The following is a 15,215-nucleotide window of genomic DNA, read 5'->3' on the forward strand; positions in this document are numbered from 1 at the left end:
ACCTAGTTCTAAATCCTGACTTATCTACTCAGATTTACTGAGTGTTGCTAATGTAAATTTATTGCACAATTATTACAAAATTGTTGCACATCCTTTTCAAGAAATGCCTCTTACAAGCAGCAACTTTGAGAAAGAGCAAGAAAAAGGAGGTCAGAATGAAGTGAAAAATTGATAAAATACTTGCAAAATAAGACAAGGTACAAAATATTCTTATCTTTTTGCTTTTGTCTTGCGAATTAACCAGATTTTACACAGAAAAAACGTGAAAAGTCATCTTGAAAGTCAGACATCAAGAAGAAAACATGGAAGACCTTGTACTAGATCTACTGTTTGAACTGAAGAGGACTTAGTTGCAGATTGCATATATATTGTTAACACCAAACACCAACAACCATTGTTGACTGTTCAGTTTCACAACCTATTTAAAAAACTAAATTAATAAAAGTGTACTACAAAAGGTGTATCTTACATACTCAAAAGAACTTGGTAAGTAACTGTTGAAATATTACAATAGTAAGAGGGCAATCTAGTTAGTATCAAGCATTTGACTATTCAGCATCAATCTGATTTCATAGCTCACAGTCTTCCCAAAGACTGTAGCTGGTGGTGACAACAGCCTCATAAGTGGAAGATGTGCACTGGTTTAACCACTGAACTGTCAAGTAAGGACACAGTAGGCACACTGCACAGCAGAAGAGGAAAGGGTCAGGAATATTTTTTTCAAAGACTCAGGTTTCAAGCTTAAAGAGGATAGAATTAGGGAAAAAGTATTTTACAGTGAAGGTGGTGAGGCACTGGAACAGGTTGCCCAGAGATGTGGTGGATGTCCCATCCCTGGAGACTTTCAAGGTGAGGCTAGATCAGGCTCAGTCAGACTCCAGGTAACCCAATCCATCTGCATATATCTCCATCCATTGCAGGGGAGTTGGACTAGATATTCTTAAGAGATCCCCTCCAACTCTAAGGATTCTATGAAGTTAAACATAAGAACAGAAAACTTTACAAAGAGAGTGTGTAAGCACTAGAAAGGGTAGCCCACATAAACTATGAAACCTTCCTCTCTGGAAATCCTCAGACAGTAGAAAAAGAGCGGAGAAAGCTGGTCTCAATTTTACCTAGCACTGCTCTGAGCAGGAAATACAGGTACATAACCTCCAGAGTTTTTTTCCCCATACTCTTCCCCCATATTTCTGGCCACTGAGCAATGAATGCGTGCTGATAAGCAAAGTGTTTGATTTATACTTTACCTTTCCAGCCCTACCAATTCTGGACTGTAATAAACAGCAGTTAAGTGTAAATCTGTAGTTCTTAAATTCTTATTACTTGTTTTTATAGTACTACAATCATTCTTTCAAAGAAAGTAGACTAATCAGTCAACTTCCACCAATGCAATCTCCAATGATATTAAAGTACAAAAAAAAAAAAAACTACCAAAAAAACAACTCATGAGAAATAGTATTATCACAATATTGGAAGAGGTTGCATTATTGAGGGGTGAGTGTAAGGTATCTCTTTATTGCTTCCATGAATATAATCTGATGCAGTCTTACACATAATTTCAAAACGCAGTGGCCTCTAAAATGATTTTAACTCAATGAGATCTCAGAGGCATCAACTTGCTCTCAAATTTGTGCATTAATTCTATGGCCTGGTTGCTAAGAGTCCTGAAAAAGAAACAGGAATTGCCCAGTAACATAAGTATGGAAAACAAGTACAGACTCCACCAAGAGGGGAAAAAAAGCATACTTTTGAAGTATCTAAATATGGTTCACACCACCAATGCATAAGGTTACGTAAGCTTTTATTTCTTTGTTGTTTCCTTTTCCTCCCCCATTTGTGGGCATGCTTTTTGTTGGTGATGATTTTCAGTTGGCTTATTTTCTTGGGGTTATTTTTGCATCCCTAACATCCTAATGCTCTTCTCAGTTGGAAACAGCTAAAATACAAGAATGACATTTTTCCTCTTTCACTCAAATCTTTTGTATGTATGTATGTTTCAGCATGCACAAATTTATTCTTAAAAAGAAAAATCACTAGCTGTTGTCTTAATTGCTTTTCCCTGTTTTCTCCACACACACACTTGCCCTCTCTGCAACCCCCCACATCTTTTAGATGGAGCCTTTTTATTCACTCTTGCTATTGTTTTCTTGCCCACGTTTCTATGGGATTATAAAAGGAATTGATGATTTGTTTGGCTTCTAGCAAGCACTTTTGTTTTTCCTGAATGCTTGTCTTTTAGACAGCAGGAAAATCAAGGGCAGTTTTCTATTTGCAAATCCTGGGAGCATTTGAGAACAGTTTTTTTTGTCTTTTTTTTTTTTTTTTTTTTTTTTAAAGAAAACAACAGTTGGATGAGTTCAGTTAGCAGTTCTGACAACATTGACACAAACAAAAACAGTGAATGGAAGAATTTCCAAATAAAACACATTTCTTTGCTTCTATTTGGTTTTTCTTCTGAGGCACCTGAATATACCTATCACTTTATTTTAAAAAGGCACAGGCAGATACCTGCTGTCATGGTTGCATTACTTGCAGTGCATAACTGGTTTTTTGTTCTCTCATTTTTTCTAACCTGGAAAATCTGTCTGCAAGGAAAGCACAGGACCGCCAGTTTCATTCTCTAAGAGGCTGACAACACAGCATCTTTTATCATCCCTATCCTGTCAGGTAGGAAATCTTCCAATCTCACTGCTTGTAGAAAACCCATGATGAACAATAACAAAACGGCAAGATGAAGCATGTACCCATTCATCACAATAAGCACAGTATTTTTCTCTTAATTAATAGTCAACATCTCTGGCACAGTATCTTCTAGAAAAGAAAGCATTTTTCCATGCCCAGTTGCTCTGAACTACATGTGTGAATAGTAAAGACTCTTAATTGCCTGAACTCTCATGCATAAACACATTCAAAGTATTTCCCATGTTACTGAAAAAGCGTTAACATGTTCTGTTGTGTTCCAAGATGGAAAATAGTTCACCATGTTTACTTCACAAAAATAATCTATTTCCCTAATCATTAACCAAAAAAGATCTGTAGCATATTTCTCATATTCAACTAACTAAAACAATGAGAGACTCAACTAAACAGCACTTCTGCTTAGATGGTTAGGATTATCCCTGTTCTGTAACAGCCAGAAATGACAGATAACAGTATCCTGCTCCTAGGAAAACTCAAAACATTTTCTTTTTCTTATTTTTTATTTTATTTTTATTCTTTAAAATCTATTGCTTTTAATTCAGATGGCATCACTTCATTCATAAGAGAAATTCCTTCAGCTTTTGATGGCTAATCAACTGCCCACTGAATCCAGAAAAGTTGAAGCAGGAACATGCACTACTGATACACAAGCAGTGATTTCCACACTGCATAGTTCTGTAGCATTGTTTAAGCGCCTGTTATAACACACGGCAAGAAACATGAAACTTCATTCACATTGTGAAATAATTTGATAACTCTTTCAGTAGCTTAAAGTTCATCCAGACTTAATCCCTTACTGTCTTAAAGTTGTGTTTTCATTTAAAATAAAAGAAAGAAAAACTGCATACCATTGGAAGGCCTCAGGTAAGCAAGGATCTTCAGCAAGATACCTTTACCTCTACTGCCACGCCTTAAATGAGGTCAGAGAAGGAGCGGATCCTGGCTCTACCCCTTTTAGTTACTAAAGTGCATTGCTTGCACCTGAGCTCTACTGGGTTGGCCCTGCCTTCATACCAGGTGCTCAATCTCTTCAAGCTGTTTCAAGCTGTGTCTTAGCATTTCTGCTACAGAAAGAAGCAACTCTCTTGATACACATAATTCTTTCCAAGCAATTCTTGTTTTATGTTTACATTCTTTATTTCATGTCAGACCCTGGATGAGATGTCTTTATTTTCTTTTGTAATTTTCATATGAACCAGACTGGCATTACTTTTCAATTTTTTAAAGTCTATTCATTTTTTTATTTTTTTTTTTTCATACCTGTATTATTGATCTTAGATCAGGCCCAGCAAGGGATGGATTTCTTCTCCAGTTCTTGTAATGATATTCATCCCTGCAAAAGAATATTTTCAACCTGCACTAGTAAGATCTTTTCAAACAAGCCTCTAGGGTGCTGCATGATATCCTCATGTCATTCTGTGTTTCTCTGTTTTTCTTCAAGCAGCAGGAATAAATTCTCTGAAAATGTAAAAACGTCTTCCAATTTGAAACTATCAACAAAAGCTAATTGAAAGAACAAAAGTCTCAAAAACAATCGTATATCCATTTAAAAATATGATCAAAATTATAAACCATTACAAACTAGAGAGTCATTGTAGTACATGTAGGTGTCATTATTAAAGAAGATTCCAAGAGTGTTTGTATATATATATATATATATATATATATATATATATATATATACACACATATATAAAATTAAATATTTTGGAGCATTTGGGCTGATAACTTAATCAAAATTAGAGATGGATTTTCAATAAAGCATTCAAGTAACTCAAGGGAATATCTCATCAAAACAGTGTACTTACCAGAATAGCTTAGATGGAATTATATCTAAATGATAAAGCACAGAAAGCTACTATATTATGTTTGAAACTTAGCTTTTCATGAACAAACTATGTCACTTTGATTTGTAATTAAATTTGCTAATTTCAGTCGTTTTTAATGTGCCTTTTGTAATGAGGTCTGATTTGAGAAATTTTGGGTAGCAGTTTGCATTGCAGTATGGAGCTCCAGATAAATTACTTATTGAGCAGTTCATTGTTGGGATTTTTTTTCTGTTCTATACCACAAGCAGTTATTCATTTAATCCTTGCATCTGACTTTTTCAGAATCATTGCATATCACATGAACTCAGTGGTAGATATTTTAATGTTCATGTAAATATTACCACTAAAATCCTACAAGATTCCCCTCATAAGAGTCAGATAAATTTAAATACAGATTATCGTTATCAGTAATTTCTTTTAGAATCATTTCCCATCTTTGTTTTCATCTTTGATTCCATTTCCTCACAACTTTGTAAGTTTAAAAAGTCAAAATGGAAAGCTACTTACATTCTAAATAGGCTGAATATATATATATATAGCCTCTGTAGAAAAGGTATTAATGGTACTAAACATAGTAACCATAATTGCTTAGAGGCTTTCTAGAAAAATGTTTTACTGTTTATCTTACACTCTGAAGCTGGTGATATTCCTGTCAACCCTATCCAGACTGATCCCTAAACCTAACCAAGCTCAGTGCCATAATAAAGCTTGTTATCTCTAATGGCACACTCTATATAGAATAAACAGCATGAAAGAAATGCTTATATTACAGTAATGGTATGCAGAGTCCTTTGAGGCATCTGGTTATTGTGAAGCCAGTCCAGTTTCCTCTCCGTAGTGAGAAATGAGGGAAATGACATTAGTAGGTGGTTGATCTACATCAGAAAACTGTGTTAGAGATTCAGAGGGAAATTTTTGGATGAGTTAGATGTCTGTTGCATTAAAAATAATAAATGGGCATTAACTTCCTGAAAATAAACTGCAGTTATAATCTCTGTTCTCTTCACAGTTGTTGATACTAACCAAGTTCAAATTCTAAGAGAAGCAATCCACTGTGATTAATTTTAGAACGTTTGAATGGCAAAACCAAAACTAAAATTAAAGATTTCATTAACTACTAATTTTGGTGTTGATTTTTTTTTTTTCTTTTTCCCTGTTCAGTTACAGCATTCTAATCATTAAAAAAACAAACAAAAACAAAACAAAACAAAACCACTGCTACTCCATCCTATTTGTGCTTTATGAAAAATAGTTATATATTACATTTTAACTGGTGTATTTTATTTTTCCGAAAGCAAAAGATGAAGAAAAAATTTACTACTACGCACTACTAACACAGTCTTCTTCAAGTGAGAAACAGTGAACTGAGGAAAGAGGAAGCCAGAAGAGGAATGAATTATTCTAGCATTCTTTTAAAATATTTATACAGAACAAAGATGAATTTTCTTCTAATTAGTTTTTAAAAAAATGTTTTAATAACATTTCTTTTCTCTCTTTCTTTCCTGTTTTCTGTGTAAAGAAATAACACAAGATGTAAAATTTATTTAGAATGAATTTGAAAACAGATACTCAGATTAAAAATCTGTATGGAATAACAATAAAATAACTATATATATATAAATATAACAATAAACCAAAAGACAACAGCTAAAGGGAAAATAATTGTCATGCTGATACAATAAAATATTGGGAAAGCTACTAGGGAGAAATGCTGTCATTTTCATATTTCAGGACTTTCACTGATGAAAACTGAGTAACAACCAATTTTGCCAGCATTCTAACATTTCACACATCTTTGTCAATTCCAAGTGACAGGTAATTTCAAAAGTCAACAAGTTTAAAACTGATATTTGACAGAGAGGATGTTTTTGTAAAAAATAGAGTGGTCCAATGACTACAGTGGTATCATGGGATTTAGATGTTGTAGTTCTGCCACAGAATATCTGTCTGATCTTGGAAAAGACATTTGATCTTTACTCTGCATTTCCTCATCTGGTAAATGGGAAAGTGTAGTATTTATATCCCCTAGACTGCAAGGATAAATATATTCATTCTCAAGAAGAAAGTTCTTTAGAAAAGTTAACATTTAGGCATACAGCACTGACGATTTGAAATATCATTGAGGTTCAGCAGCTTAAACAAATACTTATGGATGCTAATGCAATGAATAACATGGCTATAGATCACTGAAACTGTAAATAGCAACAAATAGCTATACAAAATCTTCAGACCTTGTAAAGCACAAATTTCAAATTATCCATCGATAGAATATCCACTACAAAGCTATTAAAAACATTCATTTAATATTACATAGATATGCTCGAAATCTCCAAGTGAGACAGAAAAATGTGTTAAATTAGGAGTACTCCTGAAAAGAGATGGGATGCAAATTGAGGAGAAATCTCTCTCAGAAATGGAAAATAAAACTTGTTTTGAGAGTTTGAGAGAGAGTTTGGCTTGCTGCAGTTGTCAAATACATGTTTTCTACCAGAAAATACATACCACACTTTTTAGTAAGAATAGGGGTCAATTAGAATTGGCTAGCTAATTCTATTCTTCTCTAGTCAACCAAAGTATTATAAAAAGTACTCATTTATTTCACTATTTCTGTCTTGACACAATACATTGGTTGTGTTCCTATTTTGAGAGGTATCCTTTTCCATTGCCTATCAGTCACTAACACAACAGGGTTTCAAACTGAGCATCCATTTAAGTGCTTTAAAATTGTATGGTAAATTTATGCCTAACATTTTTAACTGTAAAGGAACAGAGAATACACTTTATTGAATTACACTCTTAAAAAGCTATCAAAATGTGGACCATTAATTAATAGTTTAATATTAAGTCATCAATTCTAAATGTTTGGAGGAGTTTTGTAGATGCAAGACGATGAAGCATTGCTTTTCATGCAGTAACTACCTCAAACAATAAAGTTCTAGAAGAATAGACAGAAGAACCACATACTTTTTAGGGTGATACACTAGTGAGATTATGTGTCAGGGGGGAAAACAAAACAACAAAAATCCTTTCCCAGCATGAAAGTGTTCAGCAGCACTGTCCATTTCTTCAGCCATGTGTTTGTCCTTTATATAGCTCAGACTCTTTTGATTAGAAGCAGAAGCACTGTTATTTTTTTTCTAAATCTAGGTCTGTGCTCTGCTTTTTGCCTGTTCATGTTAAAATATAGCTGTGTGAACTGTGCTGTAGAAAAGTTAATCTTGAAAGCTTTGGGTACTAAACAAGGTCTAAATTAAGCATCTCATCCTTTATGGAATTATATGACCTCTAAATGCATAATGCTCAAGTAGTAGAATTTATCCTTATGTAATGATGAAACATCTATGGTCATAAAAGCATTCAAGGACATTTTCTTCTTTCATATTTACTGTGTCTGTTTTTGAGCTCCACTACTAACTTGAAAGGCTTTCTATTATCAGCATGAAGTCATGCACATCACCAGCTGAAAGGCAAACTGGATTAGAGTTCTTTTCTGTCCCACACTGGCACCTTTGCCAGATAAAAGATATTATTGCTTTTGTATGTTTGATGGCTCTGGATGAAGAAAACCTACAGGATGTGTTCTTTTCATTTTTTTTTTGAATGGTATGAACACTAACCACTAAGTTACACCCTAATAATGCAAGTTTGTCTAAAATAAAAAGCACATGAAGCAGCATTTCTATTGTTTGTTTTGGTTGATTGGTTGGCTGGTACTCTATAAGCAAATTCACAAATGTTAATAATTAGATGTTGAACTGTTTGTTTCCTACATGTTAATTGTAAAAACTAAAAACAGATACTACATTTCATTTCTAGCATGAAAATGACTGTCCAGTGATGTTAAATTTCAAACATTTATGACCAGAAGTCTATAAACACACAACAAGAGGACTTGCAACATTTCATGAGCAACTGAGCAAGAAACATAGGGTTAATAGCAGCATAGAAATAAGTGTCTGTTTTTCCTATTGTTGTGAAAGAACAAGAATGCATGAAACATACTGAACTGCAATTTACTTCATTCTGATCAGGAATCAGTCTCTATCCAGTGATGACAGGAAATAATACTGTGATTTTCCCTTGCTACCTATTTTCCTACCGAATGCTTGTAATGGCACTCGATTTATGGTATTACTTGCAAATGGACCTTTAGCTCTCACTTGATCAGAAGACCCAGGAACAACATGGTTGCAGTGCTACAAGTTCTTTTTTGCATGAAATAAAAATATGTACATTAAACTCATTTTATCATCAAGTTTCTCTGTGTATTGGAAAATGCCTATCACATGTAAGCAAATATATATATATATGATTCCCTACTGTATTAATAACACTGCCATAATAAATTTGTGCTGGGCTCAAATGCAGAGTTAGGTTAAAATTTGTATTGTTATTGCTGGGATCCTAGATTTTCCCAAAGGCTGAGTTAGCATACAGAATCTAGCAAGTCACAGGAGTCCCTTTTGCCTTCATTTTGTTTTCATTAGTGCATTCACGAGAAGTGCAGGTACAATCCTAGAGTAGTGATGCTGTAAACGTTTCCAGCAGCAGGCATATTAATCCATTTTTACTTGCCTGTTTCTCCAGAAAAGACTATGCTCCGTGGTCCATCGACTTCTTGGCTGCATTAAGCACAATAATGAGCTGTGTCAAAGCTCCCATATAACTTCATGTGTTACCAAAAACAGATGTTACATGTGTGTGGCAGAGTCAAAACAATTTATATGAATGTGAATGGCATCTTTTCTTCTAGGCCACTCAGATCATCTGAACATCCAGTTTCAAGCATTCATATTCATAGTGTATATATAGTTTACAAAAGAGAGGTGAAGCATGCTTAGAAGCAGAAGAAACAGTAAAGCTTTTTTTTTAGCAACATTATCACTCTCACAATCCATATTACTGTTTCCACTCTCTTGATAGTGTAAGCTTTTCATTTTGCCATCATGTTGGAGACAGAAAACAAACTAGACCTGACATATTTTCATTGTTTCTGACATGGTTCATTTCAAAATGTCTAAGCTCCTTTGCCTGCTTTAACATCTTCTGTTTTCTGTCCCATGGATTGTGAATGCCATTATGTGCATGCTACATAACTTTTTCATACTTTAAAATTGTCTGTAACTTTATGATCTGACTTACAAAAGAATGAAGTATGAATTTGAATATGAATATGAATAATAGAAATATGAAATATTCCTTGTTGTTAATTGATATGAATTTGAGCTATGCTACCTGTGTTTTCAAGACATTTAATCTTGTATTTTTCCATTGCTATTCTACCATGGTACTTTCCATTGCTTTTACCTAGCTCAGCTGTCTAAATGTTGTCTCTTTAATGTTGTCTCTCATGGAAAAAGGGATCTATCTGAACTAAATATTGGTGATATTTTTAATCATTCAGAAAACTCTGATAAATTCCATGCTTCTTCTTATTTGTCCTATTTTCTTCTTTATTTTCTTATTTTTAATTATTACATTTGCATGGAGGTTGTTTTCTCCATTGACAGATGTAGTCAGAAAAATTTTGCAATTTTGGTTTCCCCCAGTCCCAGCTACAACAGTAAAACCTAAGACAGAACTGTTATTCCCCAAGATTCACAAATTTAAAATATCCCATAAAGAAAACATTCATTTGAGAAGAGTGTTGAATACCTGAATACATCTAGCTGGTGATACTGCTTGGGTGTGGCATGTTTCAGTGGATAGTGTTTATATCCAGAATCAGGAAAAGGAATACTATAAGAGAAAGCAAAAAGACTAAGAATGTATATAAGTTCAGATCTTATCCACACTAGTTCAACCAACATCAGATCTATTTTCATGATTTAGGATAATGTAAAAATCAAGTTTTAACTTAAATCAGAACAATAGTATCTATATTGTTATAATTCTTTTTACCTTTCTGCCCTTAAACTCACTTTCTCCTTTTTTGTGCCAACAGTTCAAAAAGAGTGGCATAAAGTACTCTACACACATAAAGAATATTATAATACTTTCTGCCAACAAAATAGAAATATGGTTTCCACTACTGTTTACTGTTTATTACATTTTCCTTTTTTTTTTTTTTTAATCAATCCATGCAAATCCCAAAGTCATCAAGCCTTTGTTAAAAATGTAGACAAGATACATCATAGGTCTAGTTCTCCCTTACTTATATATGACTTAGTCTTTTATTTAGTTCCTTCGTGCACAGTTAAAATTTATTTAAAAACAAACAAGCAAACGAACAAAAAACAATATGCATCCATTTAGTATTCTGAAAACGATTTTCCTTTTTTTTTTTTTTCTGTTTATATCTCTTGAGAAACTATCCTCTTTTGGTTTGTGTATACATTTTTGAAAATGTTCTTAGCAAATAAAACAAACAAACAAACAAACCAAACCAAAATCCTTTCCTTTTCATTAAGAAATCTATTTTCATTTGAAGAAGTAATTTTTTTTATATATAATTATTTTCAGTTACTCTATACAGAGTTCTTTACAGTGATTTTGACTCCCTTATAGTCCAGCTAGAGAGGTTCCATCTGTAATCAATAAAGGCAGACAGTCTATTGCATCTTTTGCTGTAATTCCGCTATCAATTCTTAGCAGCAGCATCTGGCACTGATGCCAAAAGAAGTGTTTCTATCACTCCCCTTTCACCTCTTTGCCTTCTTCCCCCACTTGGGGATGCTTTGTACAGTTGCACAGTGAACCAGGTCAGAGAGCTGATCTTGCTTGAAACTAACATGGCAAAAGCCCAACTGTTTAGTTTTAGCTGGAAGGTAAATACTTGTACTGACACAAGGGAGAAATAGTTACAGAAGAATGACGGGGCCATTTCCTTCTGCAGCCCTGCCAGCCTAATCTAGTTTAAAATGATTGTAAAACTACAGCAATGTATACCTAGTTTTGAGCATGGGTAATTGTCTTTGAACATAATTTTTCTCCCCAGTAAAAGCTGCTTTTATATTTAGTTTAGCCTTTTAAGAGTTAGGCATCTTACCTGAAGTTCAGAGAGATTAGTTTCCTCAAACTGATATACACAAAGACAATAAGTTTAGTTCTCCTAGATTCTTGTTACAGAGCCACTGACAACACAGGGAGACTGAAGAAGATTCTCATTTTAACCAGCCCGCCTGCATAATCTGCATTACAGTATTTACCTTTATTTTTGAATTTGCCAGAAAAAACAAAGAGAAAATTTAGTTCAGATACTTAGCTCCATTTTTAACCCGCTGTTAAACTTCTTCAACTCTAGATTTCACTTTAATATCAGCTAATTAATTTAATATCAGCTAATTAAATAATAACTTGTTGCTTTTGAAAGAACATGGACAGTTTTCCTAAAATATTATTTCTGCATGTCCACATTGGCAATGTTTTAACCAAATAATATCTACTACTTCTAGTAAGGTGTTAATGTAGATGACTTTCCTAGGAAAGCAAGAATGTAGATAGTCCACAATTCAGATATTTATGGAATCAAAGAGCTGGTTCTGTCAAAAGTTTGACTAGACTAAACCAGGAAAAAAGCATTGTGAGTACCCTCAAATTATCTTGCCCATGTCAATGACTACATTAATGAGAATGTTAGACAAGATCAACAGCCAAATAACTGCATAAGTCAACAGAATGATATTTGCAAAGTGTTTTATGAACCTGTTACGAATGACTATGTATGTGGTTAAAGCATTCTATGTTTCTTACTTGAAGTCAAAATAGAAAAAGAGAATGGACTTAAATCATTTAATCTGAGGCTTAGGCCACAGTGAAATAAATCTTGACTTTGACTTCCATTTTGAACGGAGATATTTGGAAAGGAAGTATTAAAATAACTGCTTAAAAGCACTTTTTAGGCATATGTTTCAAAGTAGAGAACCTGGGAGGCTAAGCAAAGCAGCTCACTAGTCTACTATGAAAGAATGCAAACAGGCACTAATCCAATATAACTAATTTGTATTCAGATATTTAACTCACAGTCACCAGCCAGTGTTGAGGCTAGCATGGATTCACAGTTTTATTCAACGTGATCCCAAAGCTGATTCAAATTCCAGGGATGTATATTTTTCTGATTGTTTCTATGAATTTAATTATATAACTTTTAAGTTAAACAGTGTAATTAAACCTACTATTTGTCAGCATTTATCTGCGTCTTGGGGCCATGAAAGCATACAGGTGAAACAAAACTTCTACTATAAGAAAAAACATTATTTGGTGAAGATTCATAAAATTCAGCTTCTCATCCCAATATTGAAATCCTACTGTTTGATTTACACTAAGCATATATTGTATTGTGAAAAAAGATTAAAAGTCTGGATAAAATAATAAGAATTTGTAAAGGTTTGATTTGACCTGAGAAGGAAAGAGGAAAAGAGAAGGCCTTGACAGCCGAAGCTATTGATTTTATATTGTTTAAGTGAAAAATATAATAAAATGTAATTCATAATAATTTTTCAGACTGCTCAGTGTACATCACAACTCACTTTCCAACTGGTATGTAATATAGAATTTTATTTTAAAATATCATACTGAGCTTCTAATCACAAAATAAACTCACTCAAAAAAACCCTATTAGGAAAAATAAAGAATAAGTGAAGCATGAAAAAATTAAGAGATGTCATTTAAGCTGATGAAATACCAAAAAAATGCTATTTCACATTTTGAATTTTGTTGCACACTAGCTATAAATTTTTCTCATGTTTCATATACAGATTTTACCTTTCTAGCGTCACCTAAAAACAAAAATCAGGAGCATAACATTAGTTTAATGAATCTCAAATAGCCTGAGTAATATATAACTTTTCAAATTATTTCTCAAATAAAATAGATAAGGAATGAGTGTCACACACACTGATTTTGTGTTTTCAAAGTGCATTTTAAATCAAGCCTGGAAATGAGGTGAGAAGGCAGCTGAATGATACATTGATTAGGATAATATCACGCATACTTGCAGCAAAAATGTACATGTAACTGCTGACTTCATTTTCCCTTGGCATTCAGCAATAACTGTCAACTTGCAGAACATCTGATAACAGTGTGGTAGTGGGAGAAAATGGCTAAGCATACTGGAACTGAATATAAAATAGGAGCCTTTGAAATGAAAATGTAGGCTTAGGGAATGAGGAAAGACATTTGTGTCTCAAATGACACAAGAATATAGATAGCTAAAAGTGACTTTAAGAGGCTTTCTCTTTGAGAGATCTTAAAGTACGTGTTCAGTTTAGCAAACATGATCTGGAAAGTAATTTTCTTATGTAACAACATGTTACCTTTTCTGGTTTATAGTAGAAATGTCACTGGTAATGGAATACTGTAGGAAAAGTTTGAGTTTTCCACTGACATAATTTGTGGCTTTTTCTAGTTGTTTTAGAATATGAATTACATCACTGCAGAGTTATGCATCTCCTGTGATTGGATAACTTGTTGGCCTTATCACTGCAAACAGAAACTGAGCTTTTCTCAACAGAAAGCACAGAGGAATGCTCACATAGAAGTACTACCTTTTGGTTCTCTCCTAGACTTGGCAAAGCCCAGAAGAAGAGAGTCTGATTGAACTCATTTTTACAAAGTCTGTGTGCTGCTTAGGCAAACTCTGCAGAGGACCTCTGCATTAAAATGCAAGCAATGCAGTCACTGTCGAAGGCAAGGGCAGTGGCAGACAGATGCAGATGTGTTTACATGGATGTGAGCATTCAGAACAAGTACACATCTCTGAGACTGCAGAGCACTCTCATTAGTGCAGCCCTGCACGTGTACCCCCAGCCAACCCTTTCATCTTAAATTTCTGCAGAGCACCAGCACTGAGCTGTAGTTCTCTTCATCAGTGGAAGAATAGATCAGTTGGGACACAAAGCCAGTATGTGTTTTTTCAGATATGTCTTTTGGTGCATATTAGAATAGAACCACAGTGGAATAAACAGATTTTCCATTTCCATATTCATTCTCTAAATATTTAAACAAAAATTTAGGCTTCCCATGTTGCAGATATAGCTGTCTTTATGGATATTAAAGCCTGCCTGAATCCACATATCACAGTATGATAATAATCTGATGTACAGCTCGTCCGTCTAGAAAATAAAAGTTATTATTATTGATGAGCATGTTTTTCTATTTATGCCTCATTCCGTTGACCTTTATTGGAAGGTCTAAAACAGATGGTATCGATTGGATATCATGCCATCTTGTAGAACACACCATTCTTAAATCAACAGTTATGAAGCTTTTTATTAGAAAACAAATAAATGGGAAATATCAGCATTAGGCTGGTGACCTCTGCTTTCTCCAGCTACTTGCATTTTACAATGTACAGAAAACAGGCTCACTCATCCATAGTGGAGGGCACTGTCATTTTGCCTGTTGGAAGAAATATTAAATGTTCTCACTGCTAGACCCTAGAATATCTGCTGCGTTTAAGTTGGGTTGCCATTACAGATCATAGAGAGGGAACCAACCGAGTGGCTTTAGGGGGAGCCACAGATGTTCACATCCCAGCTTCTCCAGCCACAACAATTACTCAGAGGTTGTGAAGCATAAAAGGGCCACAGCATATATGCAAAATGCCTGAGGTAACTGTGACTCTTGCTAATGAGTGGGAGAAGGCTAATTTCCTCTGCCGTGTGTGTGTGAGAGAGGATGCATGTGGGTGTGTGCTTTCCTTCCTCCTTAAAACAAATAACAGCATTAACTTTGAACCCAATAACC

The sequence above is a fragment of the Coturnix japonica genome, chromosome 5 (assembly GCF_054131305.1).
Source record: "Coturnix japonica strain WE chromosome 5, WE-NBRP24, whole genome shotgun sequence".
NCBI lineage: Eukaryota > Metazoa > Chordata > Aves > Galliformes > Phasianidae > Coturnix > Coturnix japonica.